General features: G+C 43.6%; 1 long non-coding RNA gene across 1 annotated transcript in view; it reads right to left on the bottom strand.

Moving 5' to 3' along the window:
• Positions 1-971: 971 nt before the first annotated feature.
• LOC130355973 (uncharacterized) overlaps positions 972-20482 on the bottom strand; it is an 88641-nt gene continuing 69130 nt past the window's right edge. Inside the window, exons 4-5 of the long non-coding RNA XR_008888720.1 lie at positions 2722-2880; positions 972-1213 (exon numbers count right to left, since the gene is read on the bottom strand). This is a non-coding gene — a long non-coding RNA (uncharacterized LOC130355973). The remainder of the gene's footprint in view (positions 1214-2721; positions 2881-20482) is intronic.

Genomic DNA, 20482 nt, shown 5'->3' with positions numbered 1-20482 from the left:
AAAATGAACCCTCATACCGCCCCATACACGGAAAAATCAAAAAGGGGGTCAGAAGATGACAATTTTAAACGTATTAATTTTCCTGCATGTAGTTATGATTTTTTCCAGAAGTACGACAAAATCAAACCTATATAAGTAGGGTATCATTTTAATCGTATGGACCTTCAGAATAAAGATAAGGTGTCATTTTTACCAAAAAATGTACTACGTAGAAACGGAAGCCCCCAAAAGTTACAAAACAGTGTTTTTTTTTCCAATTTTGTCGCAAAATTGCAAGGAGCAAAAAACGAAAATGCAAAACCAGAAAAAAACCCGGTCCTTAAGGGGTTAAACAATATTGGTCCCAGTACAGATCCCTGAGGTACCCCACTAGTAACAAGACCTTGCTCTGAATATACTCCATTGACTACAACCCTCTGTTGTCTGTTATTCAGCCACTGCCTAATCCACTCAACAATATTGGAGTCCAAGCTCAATGACTGCAGTTTATTGATAAGTCTTCTATGTGGGACAGTGTCAAAAGCCTTACTAAAATCTAGATATGCAATGTCTACTGCTCCTCTGCCATCTATTATTTTACTCACCCAGTCAAAAAAATCTATAAGATTTGTTTGACATGATCTCCCTGAAGTAAACCCATGTTGTTTTTCATCTCGCAATCCATGGGATTTTAGATGTTCCATAATCCTATCCTTTATGGCTTGCAATGAAGTTTCAGAGGTGAAGGATTTTGCATCCACTGTTTCATTTTCTGAAGTTCTGCCTGTACATAACGTTCAGAATGATAGGCAGAGGCGCATTAAGGAGTTCAAATTATGGCTTAGTAAACGGTGTCAAGAGCAACGATTTGGCTTTGTGTCTCATGATAGCTCTACTTGTAATAGAAAGGAACTGTACAAAAAAAGATGTTTTTCATATTTCTCTCAAAGGAACTAATGTACTCAGTGAACAATTCCAAGACTTTGCAAAGGAGTATTTAAACTAGGAAGGGGGTGGGGGAAAAAGAGTGAAAAAGCCATGATTATTTTTACTGTGCTACTGAAATGTAGATAAGCATTCCTCTGGACTCTGGAAGACTGTTGTCTTTTGCATTTTCCGGGATTCTATTCGGCTCAAAAACAACAGCTGGTCATAGGGGGCTTTGCTTCTTCTCTTCTTGCCTAACGAGTCAACCTCCTGATGTACAGTCCAGCTGTACATGCCGTTCATCCATCTATAAATAGGAACATTTTCATACATTATAAGTTACATATGCAGTTTTTTTTCTGCTTTTTACTTTGGCTGACATTGGGGGAGGCCCAGGGATCAAGACTTTTGACCTGGTATCCTAGATTGCAAGAAAAGCTCCAGTTTAAACAGTTTTCGCATTCTGCGGAAGGAATACAGTTGAAATCTGTAGCAGAGCAGGGAGCAATTGGTTCTGTCCCCAGTCGTTCTTTATGCCTAGGTCACTTTAGGTTTGTAATGTAGAAGATGTGCTATAAGCATCTCAGCAATATGCAGTACAATGACATTAGGTAATACCCAACTGGTGCCAGGATGACACTGACTTCACAGGGCAGTGGAGGCCTTAGCCACTAGAATTCTGGTGAAAACGAGCAAGGTTAATTATAATGTTTATTATTTTCCAGAGAATATTGGGGCCACTATTTCCTTACTTTAAAACAAAGAGCACTTTTTTTTTCCAGAAGTGGGAAGAAATCAGGATTGCTGGGGAGGCGTAGGCTAGATGTCAGGAAAAAGGCCATGTGTACATGTGACCTATAGATCTTTTCAACACCTGCACAGCAATCCTGAGTGCTGAAGAGGGTCGTCAGGACCAAAACGTTAAATACTGTATGTAAGGATTGCGGAAAATAAATCTCCTGGAATCATAAAGTTAAGTGCGTATATTCACAATTGGAGGTAGGCTCTTCTGGGGGAATTTATCATTGTAACTGTTAATAAAGTTATTTTTACTGCTGTTTTTCTGTGAACTTCCCTCAAATGTATCGAAAAGGTGCACATTCTTAATAAATAGCTCATGCATGCGCTTGCAACTTTTTTAAATAGTTATATTTGATAAATCAGCTACCACTGTAAAAGTAAGAGCTCTTGTGACTTTAACTACACTACTTATTTAAAAAGAATGTACACATTAAAGTCACAATTTTTTCTTTTTTGCGCAGAAATGTGCAAAAATGTGTGGCAATTTACCAACCTCCAAAAAAAACAACTGGGTAAAACCAATGATTAATTCTTTCCTTAGTCCCCATTTCTATTTGTAACTAAATGCTAAAATTGCTTATTGATTGATAAAGTAAGTTAGTGATTCATATTCCAACTGCATCCATGGTGATGTACATAAAAAGAAGAGGTGAAAATTAAAACACAAGTACTTTGACCCACCCATTAGTTATTGGGGGTGCTACTGTTTTTCAAGAGTGGACCCTATTTTTCTATTAGCCGATTTTTTTTTTTTTTTTTTTTTGGGGGGGGGGCATTATTACTGTGTTGAGAAAGGAAGGGTAATTATCACAGCCAAAGGTCCATTTATTTAACAGGCAACAAGTATGGACCCACTGTACTACCAAACAAGCTTGTTTTTTTGGCCCTCTAGGTCAGGTTGATCCAGAAGCATGGTCCCAGTGTGGGTAACGATCAGGCAAGTAGGAGTAGTCATCATTCTCGGTCGTACACAGGAAAGTTAGAACAGTACCCAGGGATAAGGCATATACTTACTTAAATACAGCCTGTGGTTGAGGCAGGCGGCACAGGTTTAGGTCAGCAATCCGGGTCTGCAACAGGAGACTCAGTATGGTACAGAAGGGGTAAGGCATCGAGAACCAGACAACAGGTACAGGTCAGGATACACGGAATAACAGGGTCAGGACAGCCCACCTTCATTATGAACAGAAGAAACCAACAATGCTTAGGCACAAAATGGTGGATAGAACACTCATCAAGAGTTTCATCAAGCAATGAAAGGTGGAGAAAGAATTAGAAGTGTACTTGTTAGGCCAAAGCTTAAACACAGAATAAGAACCATGGCAGCAGGCAGGAAAGCGGGGCTCAAAGTGGATGCCCGCAGGGTGAGCTGCAAACTTAACCCCTTAACGACAATGGTGCAGTGGTACTTAGCGCACCATGACGTACATTTACGCCATGCAATGACCGCCAGCACCGGATCAGTGCTCGCATCATGCACGGCAGGTCCTGGCTGCTGTCAGCAGCCAGGGACCCACAGGTAATGGCGGACATCAGCGATCATGCTGATGTCCGTCATTAACCCCTCAGATGCCGTGATCAATACAGATCACGGCACCAGCAGTAGTGCGGCACTTAAAATGGATGATCAGATCGCCCGCAGCGCTGCCACGGGGATCCAATCTTCCAGCATGGTGGCCGGAGGTCCCCTCACTTGCCTCCGGCCGTCTCCAGGGGTCTTCTGCTCTGATCTGAGATCGAGCAGACGATCACCGATAACACTGATCAGTGCAATACCTATGCATAGCACTAAACAGTATTATCAATCAAATGATTGCTATAAATAGTCCCCCTATAGCGACATAGAAAGTGTAAAAAAAAAAAAGTGAAAAATCTCCTAGCCCTAATAAAAATGTAAATCGTCCCTTTTTCCCATTTTACCCCCAAATAGCGTAAAATAAAAAAATCAATAAACATATTTGGTATTGCCACGTGTGTAAATATCCAAACTATCAAAATATAATGTTAATTATACCATATGATGAACGGCGTAAATGTTAAATGAAAAAAAGTCCCAAATTGCTGCTTTGTCACATTTTATTAAAAAAAATGAATAAAAATTGATTCAAAAGTTAAATATAGGCAAAAGTGGTACCAATAAAAAGTACAGATCACGGCGCCAAAAATGAGCCCTCATACTGCCCCGTCTACAGAAAAATTTTAAAGTTATAGATAGTCAAAATAGGGCAATTTTTAACATACTAATTTTGTTCAAATAGTTTGAGATTTTTTTTAAGTGGTAAAATTATAAAAAAAAAAAAAAAGCACATGAAATGGGTATCATTTTAATCGTATTGACCCACAGAATAAAGAAAACATGTAATTTTTACCATAAAGTGTACAGCGTGAAAACAAAACCTACCAAAATTGCAGTTTTCTTTTCAATTTCCCCACATAAATAATATTTTTTGGGTTGCGCCGTACATTTTATGGTAAAATGAGTGATGTCATTACAAAGTAAAATTTATGACACAAAAAACAAGCCCTCATATGGGTCTGTGTATGAAAATATAAGGTAAGTTTCTACTTGTTTTTTTGTCCTGCGTTTTTTAGATTGAAAAAAAAAACGCCTGAAAAAACGCTAGTGCAATGTCCTGTGTCTAGCGTTTTTTCGAGCGTTTTTTATGGCGTTTTCTCATTTGTGTGGAAATTGCATTTTTAGCACCTTTGTTGGGTACCAAAAAAAAAAAAAAGAAAGGATGCAGTAGTGATGGAAAAAAATTTCTTTAACAAAATATACATTTTTTATAACTAAATTTTTGTTAATGTTTAATAAAGTGTGTGTGTTTCACTTTTTTTTCTCTCTATTTTTACATTTTTTTAGATAGTACTTCTACTTCCAGTAGTAGTACCTGTAGTAATAGACATATCGCCCCTGTTCTCAGTCCTGACACCCGATGCGATCGTCCATTATATAGCAGAGATGCAGAGCAGCTCTATACAGCGCACACATCTCTGCACTATACTCCGGCCAGTGATGTGAATAGAACATCACTCATTCATATTTCCCACCCATAGTGGTGATTGGCCGGATGGTTGCAGCCAATCACAGCTCTGAGGGAAATATCAATGAGTGAGTGGCCGTAGTACAGAGCAGAGATGCCATCTCTGCTATAGACAGGACAATCACAGCGGGAGTCAGTAGTGACATCCGGTGTGATGTGTCCTTAACTGCAAGTACTACTACTCCCAACATGGAGCACACTGTGCTCCAGTATCTGCATTAATAGACAGATTGCAGCGAGTGTAACTTCTGACACTCCCTGCGATCTATTAATGCAGGTACTACATCTCCCAGCATTGAGCAGAGTGTGCTCCATGTTGGGAGTAGTAGTACCTGCAGTTAAGGAAAGATCACAGCGGATGTCACTATTGACACTACATTTTTATTACTGTCGGCTACATTTTTAGGTCCCCGCCCGCCCACATAAATTGATCCCTGTTTAAAAAGTAATAAAAATGTTGTTATAACAAAGATACATTTCGTTAGATACAATTTTTTTCTTCACTAATGTATCTTTTTTATTTTTTAATGGTACCCTACGAAATTTTAATCAAAAAAGTTATCTCCATCACTTTTTTGGCTCCCTAGAGTCCAAAAAAGAATAAAAACCACCTGCAAAAACGCCAAAGTTAAAACCCACATATCGTTTTTCTTGGCGTTTTTTCACTCTCATAGACTTCTATGGGAGAAAAACGCCACGATTTTCACCAGAAAAATCGTCAGTGGCTCAACATGCTGCGATTACCAAGGATCTGAAAAACGCCAAAAAAGAGTGAAAAAACGCCAAAAACATTTTAAAAATGCCAAAGTGAAAAACTCCAAGTGGAATAAGAATTTTGCGATTTCTCATTGATTTACAGCTAATATCTGTCTGCAGCGTTTTTTGGCAGAAAAAACGCCATGCGGCAGAATTCCAGCCTCAAAGAGTTATGATTTTTTGAAGGTGAGGAGGAAAAAACAAAAATGCTAAAATAAAATTGGCCTGGTCCTTAAAGAGGTACTATGCCGCAAACATCTTATCCCCTATCCAAAGGATAGGGGATAAGATGTTAGATTGCGGAGGTCTCACCACTGGAGACCTCCACGATCTCTGTGCTGGCAGCGGCCGGGTCAGGAAAGTGGAAGCTTTCATAGCCATCACGCCTCCTCCAATAGAAGTGAACGGAGGGGATAAGATGTTAGATCGCGGGGGTCCCCAGTGGTGGGACCCCCGCAATCTAACATCTTATCCCCTATCCTTTAGATAGGGGATAAGATGTTTGCGGCAGAGTACACCTTTAATGCCAAAATGGGCCTGGTCCTTAAGAGGTTAAAGGAGCCACCCATTGACAGAAGATATTGGCCTGGAGCAAGGCACTGGAGGCGGTGAGACAGCATCAGCAACCGTCAATGGAGTTACATAAGGCGCATTAATACTTTGTGGGTGCACAAGAATGGCATTGTTACTATGTTGAAAAAAAAAAGAGGCATTATTGTGTGTAAGGAGCACAAAGGAGGGCATTAAGATGGGAATATTGTTTAGACTAAAAGGGGTACTTTTACTGATTAGGGCACTAAGGCCACTATTTGGGTTTGTGAGCACTATAACTGTGTGAAGAACAAAAGAGGACTCTGGTCACATGCATTGAACGCACACTTTTAACCTCTGGGTCACAAGTCATTTTTGGGGCACTATTTATTGAGGGAGCACTATATCTCACATTATTGTTTTCAGGGGTGCTGTTTGCCACTTATATATAGTTAAGACATGATTATTTCTGAAGCACAGTATTCGGGGGCTCTGTGCAACAACATAGCATGTGCAGCAAAGAGGATTTTATGCAAGTTAGAAGAACATGGGAAAGAGTGCTGGAAAAGTGAGAAGCAAAATATGTAATAACAACAAACTGCAGGCAAGTTCTGTCTGGAAGAAGTCTTCACGGCTGCCTGGGCAAGGAAAAAATGTCAAATGTGAATCACTGGATGTAACTGTACTGTAATGTTATAGATGGTCTTCACAGCTCCTGAGGTCATTGTGCATTATTGGTCATATTGCTCTTTGTATATTGACTGTGATTATAGCATGTGACTGTGGTATTGGTACAATATTTCATCTCTTTTTATTGTAAGGGTGCGTTCTACTCGAGTAATTCCTCTTGAATTCTCCGCTCCAAATTAACCCCTTAAGGACCAGGCGTTTTTTGCACTTTCGTTTTTTCCTCCTTACCTTTAAAAAATCATAACTCTTTCAATTTTGCACCTAAAAATCTGTATTATGGCGTATTTTTTGCGCCACCAATTCTACTTTGTAACGACATCAGGGCTTCCATTTCTACGTAGTCCATTTTTCTTTATTCTCTAGGTCCATACGGTTAAAATGATACCCTACTTGTATAGGTTTGATTTTGTATTACTACTGAAAAAAAATCATAACTACATGCAGGAAAATTTATACGTTTAAAATTGTCATTTCTGAGCCCTATAACTTTTTTTATTTTTCCATGTTCAGGGGGCTATGAGGGCTAATTTTTTGCGCCGTGATCTGAAGTTTTTGTCCGTACCATTTTTGCATTGATCGGACTTTTTGATTGACGAATTTTTTTGCGCGTACGCCATTGAACGTGCGGTTTAAAAAGTGGTATATTTTTATAATTCGGACATTCCCGCACGTGGCGATACCACATATGTTTATTTTTAGTTACACAGTTTTTTTTATTCTTAGAAATGCCAGGTGATTCAAACTTTTATTAGGGGAAGGGATCATTGAAAGGCTTAATGATTTTTTTTACACTTTTCTTATGCCATATTATAGCCCCCAGGGAGGGCTATAACATTGCATGTACTGATCTTTGCATGTACTGATCTCCATAGGAATGGATCAATCAGTGTTTTCGGCGATTGAATGCTCAAGCCTGGATCTCAGGCTTGAAGCATTCATTCGGCGATCGGACTGCAGGAAGGAAGGTAAGAGACCTTCCTCCTGAAGTACAGCTGTTCGGGATGCCGCGATTATACCGCGGCGATCCCGAACAGCTCCCTGAGCTAACCGGCGCATTTTACTTTCACTTTTAGCCGTGCGGCTCAGTTTTGAGCGCGCGGCTAAAGGGTTAATAGGGCACGGCACCGCGATCAGTGCCGCACGCTATTAGCGGCGGGTCCCGGCTTCACTATGACGCCGGGCCTGCCGCGATATGATGCGGGGTTACCGTTTAACCCCACGTTATATCACGGGAGCGGGACTAGGGGCGTAAGTTTACGCCCTTGGTCCTTAACAGGTTAATGCACATCTCCTCTGCCCATTGACTTCAATGTTATTTCCGCTGTGCTGTTAACACTCAGGAAATTCTGCTAGTGGAATTCCGATGCTGAATTCCGTTCCGCTTGAAGAAAAAACCTGTTCATTCTTTAAGCGGAATCCTCTAGCAGAAATCATTTGAAGTCAATGGTAAAAAAAAATTCCGCCCGACATCGTTTTCGCGCGCAATTCGCGCTCAATTTGTGCGGAATTTGCACGGAAATGGCGAATTTCTCCCCCATTTCCACACGTAATTCCATGCAAATTGCACGCGAATTGCGTGCAAATTTCCCGCCAAAATAAAATTATTTTTTTCGCCCGTAAATTTTTCGCTGTGAATTACTCTTCATTTACTCCGTGTGAACACTCCCTAACTGTAAAACTGGCCTGTATTTGGATCACATAAGCAATCTGCAATCACCACATATCTGAACCTGTCTGCCAACTAATGATTGAATCAGTTCTACGGAGTAGGAGAGTATGCTTTTATTTTAAAGGGGTACTCCCCTGGGAATTTTTTTTTTTTAAATCAACTGGTGCCAGAGTTAAACAGATTTGTAAATTACTTTTATTAAAAAATCATAATCCTTCCAGTACTTATCAGCTGCTGTTATGATCCACAGGAAGTTATTTTCTTTTTGAATTTCCTTTCTGCCTGACCACAGTGCTCTCTGCTGACACCTCTGTCCATTTTAGGAACTGTCCAGAGCAGGATCAGTTTTCTATGGGGATTTGCTCCTACTCTGGACAGTTCCTAAAATGGACAGAGGTGTCAGCAGAGAGCACTGTGGTCAGGCATAAAGGAAATTCAAAAAGAAATAGAAGTAATTTACAAATATGTTTAACTTTCTGGCACCAGTAGATTTTAGAAAAAAAAAAAATTTCCACTGGAGTACCTCTTTAAATTTCTAAACACGAAGTCCATTATAAAAAATTAAATTGCATCACCAGAATACCCTTTAAAGACTGTTAATGGTGAGTGCTGGCTGCTGATAGCTCGCTTCATAGTATAATAGCAAATGTGTGTTGTACATTTACTGCATGCGTTCAAAAGGCACCAATGGGTTAATGGAATGGGGGAACAAAACTGTTGACAAGCTGAATGAAATCCCCTGTGCCTTCCTTGCTTTTTTAATCAAATATCTCCTGTGGTATGAAGCTAAGTGATACCTGTAATTACTATACAGCCTATGCCGGCTTCAAGATCCCTAAACATAAGTTTCACACACTGTTCAACAGCTGCAGTTGCACAAACTGCCATATTATAATGAAAGCATCTAACATGCACCATAAGGTCTGTCATTGTGATTCCCTGACGACAACCCTTGTAGTTAAGTCTCACATTCAACAGATAAATCTACAATAAAGTAGTAAAAGGTTAAGGAAATTGTCTCAACTGAGCAGCCCCAGACATAGCGGGAGATTTATCAGAACCCGTGCAAAGGAAAAGTTGCCCAACCAATCAGATTGCTTCTTTTAAAGAGGCCTTGTTAAAAATTAAAGAAGCAATGATTGGTTTCTATGGGCAACTGGGCAACTTTTCCTCTGGACAGGTTTTGATCAATTTACCCCTTAGCTTTTCTAATCTGTCTAGCTAACTAACACTACCTGATATTGCTGTGGGTGCACACATGCCTATTTAACCCCTTAAGGACTAAGCCCTTTTTTTGCACATCTGACCACTGTCACTTTAAGCATTAATAACTCTGGGATACTTTTACTTTTCATTCGGATTCAGAGATAGTTTTTTCGTGTTTCGCATTTTTCTAACTTTTAAACTCTCTGCTTATAAGGAAAATGGACATACTAAATAAATTATATATTGATTCATATATACAATATGTCTACTTTATGTTGACATCATAAAGTTGACATGTTTTTACTTTATGAAGACACTAGAGGGCTTCAAAGTATAGCAGCAATTTTGCAAATTTTCACGAAAAATTCAATCAGAATTTTTCAGGGACCAGTTCAGTTTGGAAGTGAATTTGAGGGTCTTTCTGTTAGAAATCCCACCATAATGGACCCCATTATGAAAACTGCACCCCTCAAAGTATTCAAAATTACATTTAGAAAGTTTGTTAACCCTTTAGGTGTTTCACAGGAATAGCAGCAAAGTGAAGGAGAAAATTCAAAATCTTCATTTTTTACACTAACAAGTTCTTGTTGACCCATTTTTTTCATTTTACAAAGAGTTAAAGGAGAAAAAGCCCACCAAAATATGTAACCACATTTCTCTTGAGTAAGGAAATACCTCATATGTAGATGTAAAGTGTTCTGGAGGTGCACTACTGGGCTCAGAAGGGAAGGAGCGACAATGGGATTTTGGAGAGCGAATTGGTTTTTGGGGGGCATTTATGAAGCCCCATTGATGCCAGAACAGCAAAAAAAACACATGGCACAAAATTTGGGAAACTACACCCCTCAAGGAACGTAACAATGAACTTTCTTAATGATGAACTTTCGTTAAAGTGGGACGTGAAAATGAGAAATTAGATTTTTTTCACTAAAATTTTTCATTTTCACAAGGGGTAATAGGAGAAAATTACCCCCAAAATTTGTAACCCCATTTTCCTCAAGTATGGAAATACCTCATATGTGGATGTAAGGTGTTCTGGGGGTGCACTAGAGGGCTCAGAAGGGAAGGAGCGACAATGGGATTTTAGAGAGCGAATTTTGCTGAAATGGTTTTTGGGGGGCATGTCACATTTAGGAAGCCCCCATGGTGCCAGAACAGCAGAAAAAGAACCACATGGCACACTATTTGGGAAACTACACCCCTCAAGGAACATAATAAGGGGTACAGTGAGCATTTACACTCCACAGGTGTTTGACGAATTCAATGTGAAAATTAAAAATTTGATTTATTTTCACTAAAATGCTGGTGTTACCACACATTTTTCATTTTCACAAGGGGTAATAAGAGAAAATGCCCCCCAAAATTTGTAACACCATTACCACCATTTCTTCCATGGAATATGGAAGTACCCCATATGCAAAGTGCTCTGCGGGCGCACTACAGGGCTCAGAAGGAGTGCCATTGGGCTTTTGGAGAGAGAATTTGGTTAGAATGGAAGTCGAGGGCTACGTGCATTTACAAAGCCCCTGTGCTGCCAGAACAGTGGACCCCCCCGACATGTGACCCCAGTTCGGAAACTAAACCCCTCACGGAATGTAATAAGGGGTGCAGTGAGCATTTACACCCCACTGGCTTTTGACAGATCTTTGGAACAGTGGGCTCGGGCAGCACTAATCACCCTTTTTTCTGGGTCACCGGAGACCCAATTCACCCGGAATCGCCGAAAATTTGGACCCCCCCCTCGGCAATGTACCGGGATGCCTGCTGAATGATTTCAGCAGGCATGCCATTCCGGTCACTGCCAGTTGAGCGCCAGTGACCGGAAATACTCAAGGCGTGCGCCCTGAGTCCTTAAGTACCAGGATGCCAGGGTGTACCTGTACACCCTGCATCCTTAAGGGGTTACTCAAGTGAAACTCAAAGGAAAGGTCCGCCATTATAATTTTTTTTTTCTTTCATTCCAACGTACCCTTAAATGTATTGTGTAATAAACAGTGTCACATCATTTTTCAGGTCTGCCTCAATTTGTTTTGAGAAAATGTATATTTATTTAATTTTGTTTGGTTTGCTATCCAATAAGAGTTTTCCAAGCTTTTTTTTATAATCAGAAGAGGGTTGGTTGGAGGGTCCTTGATATACCCATTGGTTGGAGTAGTCCCTAATATCACTTATGAATTATGACTGATTTCTTTTTTCTGTGTTCTTTCAGAGTTATGTGAGGGTGTGGTTGTCCCTCACCTAGACAATGGCCCTGACTTACTAAAGTCCAACAGACTTTTCTTCTCGGTTTATGCACCTAAATTTTCGTCGCACCATCCGTGCAACTAATTCTGCGCCCAAATTTTACACTGCAAAACCTACACTTTTGAAAACACTCGAAGTGTTTTTTATCATAAGAAAATGAGCGTGGTTAAACAAAATGGCCGTGTTCCTGACAAAAAGCAGAAATTACTCTGAGTACTTCCAAAATCACTTCTGAAAAAGCGTGAGTTTGGCTCACAGAATAACCGACAGACAAGAGGATGTGTAAAAACTACCAAAAGCGAGTGATTTTGGCAAAGGCACAGCTTAATGTGATGGGCAGTGCTTAAAGGGGTACTCCGCCCTTAGACATCTTATCCCCTATCCAAAGGATAGGGGATAAAATGTCAGATCGCCGCGGTCCCGCTGCTGGGGAGCCCCGGGAAGTTCGCTCTGCACGTAATGACGGGCAATACAGGGGCCGGAGCATCGTTACGTCACGGCTCCGCCCCTCATGACATCACAGCCCGCTCCTTTCAATACAAGTCTATGGGAGGGGGCGTGGTGGTCGTCATGCCCCCTGTCAAAGACTTGCATTAAGGGGACGGGCTGTGATGTCACGAGGGGCGGAGCCATGACGTCACTCTGCTCCGTCCCCTGTATCGCCCGCCATTACGCACAGAGCGAAATCCCGGGGATCCCCACCAGCGGGACCGCGGTGATCTGACATCTTATCCCCTATCCTTTGGATAGGGGATAAGATGTCTAGGGGCGGAGTACCCTTTAAGCGATTTTCTTTTTTTCATTGTTTTACAGTTCTACACAAGGATTTTTAGAATATGCAATACATTTTAAACTTTAAAATATGCCTTTAATTGTATGTATATATATATATATTTTTTTTTTTTTGGGGGGGGGGAGGGTTTAAACTCCTATATTAGATGGTCTAGGTCCATTTAATTTCTTTAGTTCTATTTTATTGCTTAATTTCCGTTAAATCTTGTGTTTTGTTTGTTTGGTTTGGCACATGCTATTGATGAGTTGTATTCTATACCCACTTTTTTCTTTTAACTCAGTATGTGCGACACATTTTCCAGTGCGACACAAAAAAAAACATGCGACAGAAAAGGAACAGACACGTGAGACATATTAGTAAATAAGCTCCCAGAAAAAGAGTAGTGAAATCTAAAACACTCAAGAAAGAACACTATAGAGCCAAGATTCAAAATTTTGGTCTTTACAACTTTAAGTGATTCTTGTGTGCATTCCAAAAGAAGAGCAACTAGGTAAAATGTTAATAAGGATGCTTTATTTAACTTTTTCTCTTCATTTGCTGCTGCATTCCACATAATATGCAAATAATGTAAGCCTAAAGTTAGAGTAGTCTATAGAATAAAAATTCTGAAGCAATGTAAAATGCATTGGATACAGTTGCATATTTACATGGCTGCATCTCACCCCTAGTATAATATTGATATAAAAGCGATATAACATTTAGACCTTTATAGAAGACATCTGGGAGTCTCATCTGAAGACAAGCAAATCCCAAAATACAATTAAAATACTGAAAAATTCTACTTTTAAATAAGAGAAATATGAATTTCTGTCTCTAGGGGAGCTGCAGGATAAAATGTTTCTGTCTAGTTTGGTTGTGGCTGGACTCGATCTTGACAAAAACACCAAAAATACATAATGAAAAAGGGTATCTACTATCTACAACCCTGATGGTATACTTGGTAACTAGGTACAGAGCACTTTTTCAATAGGATTCCCCCTAGTTATTCTCTCTCATATTCCCTATGTGTGGAGCACAATTGAGCTCCACAATAGGATATACTCCAGCGCGGTGAAACACAATTACAGAATGCGTTCCACAGCATTTTTTGGGTGCAGACATGTGTCATCTTGCACCTCATCGCTGTGCGCCTCATATTGCTGTGGAACGCATTTGCAAACATGCATGTTTCTGTGATTGCGCCCTTCTACATCTTTGAAGCGCTTAGCGCTTTCTGGGACCGGAAGTGATGCAAGATCATGCTACTTCCGGCTCAGCGATTCCCGACTATAAAATCAAGCCGGCTCATGGATCAGACCGCAGCAACGGTCCTGGCATCTCTTATTTACACAAGGGGGTCTCCTTCACTCCTAATCGTATTCCTGGTCTGGGAAAGCCTTTAGAATTTTCTCCCTCTACGAATTGCTGGACTTAGTTGGCGTACATGATGTGATTGCATTCTTGTACACATTTCTTTTAGGGCCCCTTAACTGTATCTGGGCCATTCTAATTTTAATATTTGATGGGCCACCCTTATCTATAGTCTACATCAAAAGGACTTGGAGAGTAAGTCCTAATATTATTTAATATCTCGTTGTTCGACTGGCATAACTAGGGCAATTATTATTATCATCATTTGCATATTGCCACCTGTATGCTTTTTATATATGCGGAATGGTTATTTCCACTACATGTTGCTGACTGCACAACCACTTGACATATCCAACTTAGACATCATGACTGCGATCTAGTGGTTCCTAACTAACTTCTGCATTTTGAGAAATTGTTGTCTGTACTTTATATATTGTATAATTGGCTCCTTGTTCCCTGATGAACCCGTAGTATGAATTGGGAGAAATGTGTTGGATAAAGGAGTGTATCCATTTTTAATATTTTGTATTATTATTGTATAGTTTTGATTATTAAGCTATCATTTGTACTCTATACCCCATTCCACACAATAGAGTAGGAAGGGATAGTTTAAGTTAGGTAGGGTTAGTAATTATGTTAGTGTATGGGTATCACCTGTACCTGCTTCCTATCACCACCTTATTCTTATGTTTAAGGTCAGTACAGACCTCTCCACTTTTTGTTTACAATTATGTACATTATTTTATCATTTGTCTAAGTAAAGGTTAAGTTTTATAATCACGCCTTTTTTCTTTGTTGTGGTCTGGGCTCCATCTTATTGGTATTACACTTGTTTTTTCTGTCCTCTCAAATAGGCCTTACTATACCTACCTATAATATATCTGATTCCAATTGATGTTCTCCCCTATCACAAATAATATTTGCCTATGAGTCTGGCTGACTGTCACGATGCCGGCTGGCAGGTAGTGGATCCTCTGTGCCAGAGAGGGATTGGCGTGGACCGTGCTAGTGGACCGGTTCTAAGCCACTACTGGTTTTCACCAGAGCCCGCCGCAAAGCGGGATGGTCTTGCTGCGGCGGTAGTGACCAGGTCGTATCCACTAGCAACGGCTCACCTCTCTGGCTGCTGAAGATAGGCGCGGTACAAGGGAGTAGGCAAAAGCAAGGTCGGACGTAGCAGAAGGTCGGGGCAGGCAGCAAGGATCGTAGTCAGGGGCAACGGCAGAAGGTCTGGAAACACAGGCAAGGAACACACAAGGAACGCTTTCACTGGCACTAAGGCAACAAGATCCGGCAAGGGAGTGCAGGGGAAGTGAGGTGATATAGGGAAGTGCACAGGTGAACACACTAATTGGGACCACTGCGCCAATCAGCGGCGCAGTGGCCCTTTAAATCGCAGAGACCCGGCGCGCGCGCGCCCTAGGGAGCGGGGCCGCGCGCGCCGGGACAGAACAGACGGAGAGCGAGTCAGGTAGGGGAGCCGGGGTGCGCATCGCGAGCGGGCGCTACCCGCATCGCGAATCGCATCCCGGCTGGCAGCGGAATCGCAGCGCCCCGGGTCAGAGGACGTGACCGGAGCGCTGCCGCGGGGAGAGTGAAGCGAGCGCTCCGGGGAGGAGCGGGGACCCGGAGCGCTCGGCGTAACAGTACCCCCCCCCCTTGGGTCTCCCCCTCTTCTTAGAGCCTGAGAACCTGAGGAGCAGACTTTTGTCTAGGATGTTGTCCTCAGGTTCCCAGGATCTCTCTTCAGGACCACAACCCTCCCAGTCCACTAAAAAAAAATTTTTCCCTCTGACCTTTTTGGCAGCTAAAATTTCTTTGACCGAGAAGATGTCCGAGGAGCCAGAAACAGGAGTGGGAGGAACAGATTTGGGAGAAAAACGGTTGAGGATGAGTGGTTTGAGAAGAGAGACGTGAAAGGCATTAGGGATACGAAGAGAGGGAGGAAGAAGAAGTTTATAAGAGACAGGATTAATTTGACACAAAATTTTGAAAGGACCAAGATAGCGTGGTCCCAACTTGTAGCTAGGGACACGGAAGCGGACATATTTAGCGGAGAGCCATACCTTGTCTCCAGGGGAAAAAACGGGGGGAGCTCTTCTTTTCTTATCCGCGAACTTCTTCATGCGTGATGAAGCCTGTAAGAGAGAATTTTGGGTCTCTCTCCATATGATGGAAAGGTCACGAGAAATTTCATCCACAGCGGGCAGACCAGAGGGCAAGGGAGTAGGGAGGGGGGGGAAGAGGGTGACGGCCGTACACCACGAAAAATGGGGATTTGGAGGAAGACTCAGAGACCCTGAAGTTATACGAGAATTCGGCCCATGGGAGGAGATCTGCCCAGTCATCCTGGCGGGAGGAAACAAAATGTCGCAAATAATCACCCAAGATCTGGTTAATCCTTTCTACTTGTCCATTGGACTGGGGATGATATGCAGAAGAAAAATTTAATTTAATCTTGAGTTGTTTACAGAGAGCCCTCCAGAATTTAGACACGAATTGGACGCCTCTATCCGAGACAATCTGCGTAGGCAACCCGTGAAGACGAAAAATGTGTACAAAAAATTGTTTAGCCAACTGAGGCGCAGAAGGAAGACCAGGAAGAGGGATGAAATGTGCCATTTTGGAGAATCGATCAACGACCACCCAAATAACAGTGTTGCCACGGGAAGGGGGTAAATCAGTAATAAAATCCATACCAATCAGAGACCAAGGCTGTTCGGGGACAGGCAGAGGATGAAGAAAACCAGCGGGCTTCTGGCGAGGAGTCTTATCCCGGGCACAGATAGTGCAGGCTCGCACAAAGTCCACAACATCCGTCTCCAGAGTCGGCCACCAATAGAAGCGGGAGATGAGTTGCACAGATTTCTTGATACCCGCATGACCTGCGAGATGGGAGGAGTGACCCCATTTGAGGATTCCGAGGCGTTGGCGAGGAGAAACAAAGGTCTTTCCTGGAGGAGTCTGCCTGATGGAGGCAGGAGAAGTGGAGATCAGGCAGTCAGGTGGAATGATGTGTTGCGGAGAGAGTTCAACTTCTGAGGCATCCGAGGAACGAGAGAGAGCATCGGCCCTAATGTTCTTATCGGCAGGACGAAAGTGAATCTCAAAATTAAATCGGGCAAAGAACAGAGACCACCGGGCCTGGCGAGGATTCAGCCGTTGGGCAGACTGGAGGTAGGAGAGGTTCTTGTGGTCGGTGTAGATAATAACAGGAGAACTTGATCCCTCCAGCAGATGCCTCCATTCCTCAAGTGCTAATTTGATGGCTAGAAGCTCTCGATCCCCGATGGAGTAGTTCCTCTCCGCTGGAGAGAAGGTCCTAGAGAAAAAACCACAAGTGACAGCATGCCCGGAAGAATTTTTTTGTAGAAGAACAGCTCCAGCTCCCACTGAGGAGGCATCAACCTCCAATAGGAAGGGTTTGGAAGGGTCAGGTCTGGAGAGGACGGGAGCCGAAGAAAAGGCAGACTTGAGTCGTTTAAAGGCGTCTTCTGCTTGAGGAGGCCAGGACTTGGGATCAGCATTTTTTTTGGTTAAAGCCACGATAGGAGCCACAATGGTAGAAAAATGTGGAATAAATTGCCTGTAATAATTGGCGAACCCCAAAAAGCGTTGGATAGCACGGAGTCCGGAGGGGCGTGGCCAATCTAAGACGGCAGAGAGTTTGTCTGGATCCATCTGTAGTCCCTGGCCAGAGACCAAATATCCTAGAAAAGGAAGAGATTGGCATTCAAACAGACATTTCTCAATTTTGGCATAGAGTTGGTTGTCACGAAGTCTCTGAAGAACCATACGGACATGCTGGCGGTGTTCTTCTAGATTGGCAGAAAAAATTAGGATATCGTCCAGATATACAACAACACAGGAGTATAACAGATCACGAAAAATTTCATTGACAAAGTCTTGGAAGACGGCAGGGGCGTTGCACAGTCCAAAGGGCATGACCAGATACTCAAAGTGTCCATCTCTGGTGTTAAATGCCGTTTTCCACTCGTCCCCCTCTCTGATGCGGATGAGGTTATAGGCGCCTCTTAAGTCCAATTTAGTGAAGATGTGGGCACCTTGGAGGCGATCAAAGAGTTCAGAGATGAGGGGTAAGGGGTAGCGGTTCTTAACCGTGATTTTATTAAGACCGCGGTAGTCAATGCAAGGACGTAGGGAGCCATCTTTTTTGGACACAAAGAAAAATCCGGCTCCGGCAGGAGAGGAGGATTTACGGATAAAGCCCTTTTTTAGATTCTCCTGGACGTATTCGGACATGGCAAGAGTCTCTGGGGCAGAGAGAGGATAAATTCTGCCCCGGGGTGGAGTAGTGCCCGGGAGGAGATCGATAGGGCAATCATAAGGCCTGTGAGGAGGTAGAGTCTCAGCTTGTTTTTTGCAGAAAACATCCGCGAAGTCCATATAGGCCTTAGGGAGACCGGTTACTGGAGGAACCACAGAGTTACGGCAAGGGTTACTGGGAACCGGTTTTAGACAGTTCTTGGAACAAGAGGACCCCCAACTCTTGATCTCCCCAGTGGACCAATCCAGGGTAGGGGAATGAAGTTGAAGCCAGGGAAGTCCAAGGAGAATTTCCGAGGTGCAATTGGGGAGGACCAAAAGTTCAATCCTCTCATGATGAGATCCGATGCTCATAAGAAGGGGCTCCGTGCGGAAACGTATGGTACAGTCCAATCTTTCATTATTTACACAATTGATGTAGAGGGGTCTGGCGAGACTGGTCACCGGGATGTTGAACCTGTTGACGAGAGAGGCCAAAATAAAATTTCCTGCAGATCCTGAGTCCAAGAAGGCCACTGTAGAGAAGGAGAAGGCAGAGGCAGACATCCGCACAGGCACAGTAAGACGTGGAGAAGCAGAGTAGACATCAAGGACTGTCACACCTTTGTGCGGAGTCAGCGTACGTCTTTCCAGGCGGGGAGGACGGATAGGACAATCTCTTAGGAAGTGTTTGGTACTAGCACAGTACAGGCAGAGGTTCTCCATACGGCGTCGTGTCCTCTCTTGAGGTGTCAGGCGAGACCGGTCGACCTGCATAGCCTCCACGGCGGGAGGCACAGGAACAGATTGCAGGGGACCAGAGGAGAGAGGAGCCGAGGAGAAGAAACGCCTCGTGCGAACAGAGTCCATATCTTGGCGGAGTTCCTGACGCCTTTCGGAAAAACGCATGTCAATGCGAGTGGCTAGGTGAATAAGTTCATGTAGATTAGCAGGAATTTCTCGTGCGGCCAGAACATCTTTAATGTTGCTGGATAGGCCTTTTTTGAAGGTCGCGCAGAGGGCCTCATTATTCCAGGACAATTCTGAAGCAAGAGTACGGAATTGTACGGCATACTCGCCAACGGAAGAATTACCCTGGACCAGGTTCAACAGGGCAGTCTCAGCAGAAGAGGCTCGGGCAGGTTCCTCAAAGACACTTCGGAATTCCGAGAAGAAGGAGTGTACAGAGTACATTGCGGTCCCAGAGCGGTGTGGCCCATGACAGGGCTTTTCCGGACAGAAGGCTGACTACGAAAGCCACCTTAGACCTTTCAGTGGGAAACAGGTCCGACATCATCTCCAGATGCAGGGAACATTGGGAAAGAAAGCCACGGCAAAACTTAGAGTCCCCATCAAATTTATCCGGCAAGGATAAGCGTATCCCAGGAGTGGCCACTCGCTGCGGAGGAGGTGCAGGAGCTGGCGGAGGAGATGACTGCTGAAGCTGTGGTAGTAACTGTTGTAGCATAACGGTCAGTTGAGACAGCTGTTGGCCTTGTTGCGCTATCTGTTGTGACTGCTGGGCGACCACCGTGGTGAGGTCAGCGACAACTGGCAGAGGAACTTCAGCGGGATCCATGGCCGGATCTACTGTCACGATGCCGGCTGGCAGGTAGTGGATCCTCTGTGCCAGAGAGGGATTGGCGTGGACCGTGCTAGTGGACCGGTTCTAAGCCACTACTGGTTTTCACCAGAGCCCGCCGCAAAGCGGGATGGTCTTGCTGCGGCGGTAGTGACCAGGTCGTATCCACTAGCAACGGCTCACCTCTCTGGCTGCTGAAGATAGGCGCGGTACAAGGGAGTAGGCAAAAGCAAGGTCGGACGTAGCAGAAGGTCGGGGCAGGCAGCAAGGATCGTAGTCAGGGGCAACGGCAGAAGGTCTGGAAACACAGGCAAGGAACACACAAGGAACGCTTTCACTGGCACTAAGGCAACAAGATCCGGCAAGGGAGTGCAGGGGAAGTGAGGTGATATAGGGAAGTGCACAGGTGAACACACTAATTGGGACCACTGCGCCAATCAGCGGCGCAGTGGCCCTTTAAATCGCAGAGACCCGGCGCGCGCGCGCCCTAGGGAGCGGGGCCGCGCGCGCCGGGACAGAACAGACGGAGAGCGAGTCAGGTAGGGGAGCCGGGGTGCGCATCGCGAGCGGGCGCTACCCGCATCGCGAATCGCATCCCGGCTGGCAGCGGAATCGCAGCGCCCCGGGTCAGAGGACGTGACCGG

This window comes from Hyla sarda, chromosome 2 (assembly GCF_029499605.1).
Source record: "Hyla sarda isolate aHylSar1 chromosome 2, aHylSar1.hap1, whole genome shotgun sequence".
In the NCBI taxonomy this organism is placed as follows: Eukaryota; Metazoa; Chordata; class Amphibia; order Anura; family Hylidae; genus Hyla; species Hyla sarda.
The sequence above is the reverse complement of the archived record's forward strand: the minus strand, read 5'-3'. Positions and strand labels throughout refer to the sequence as shown.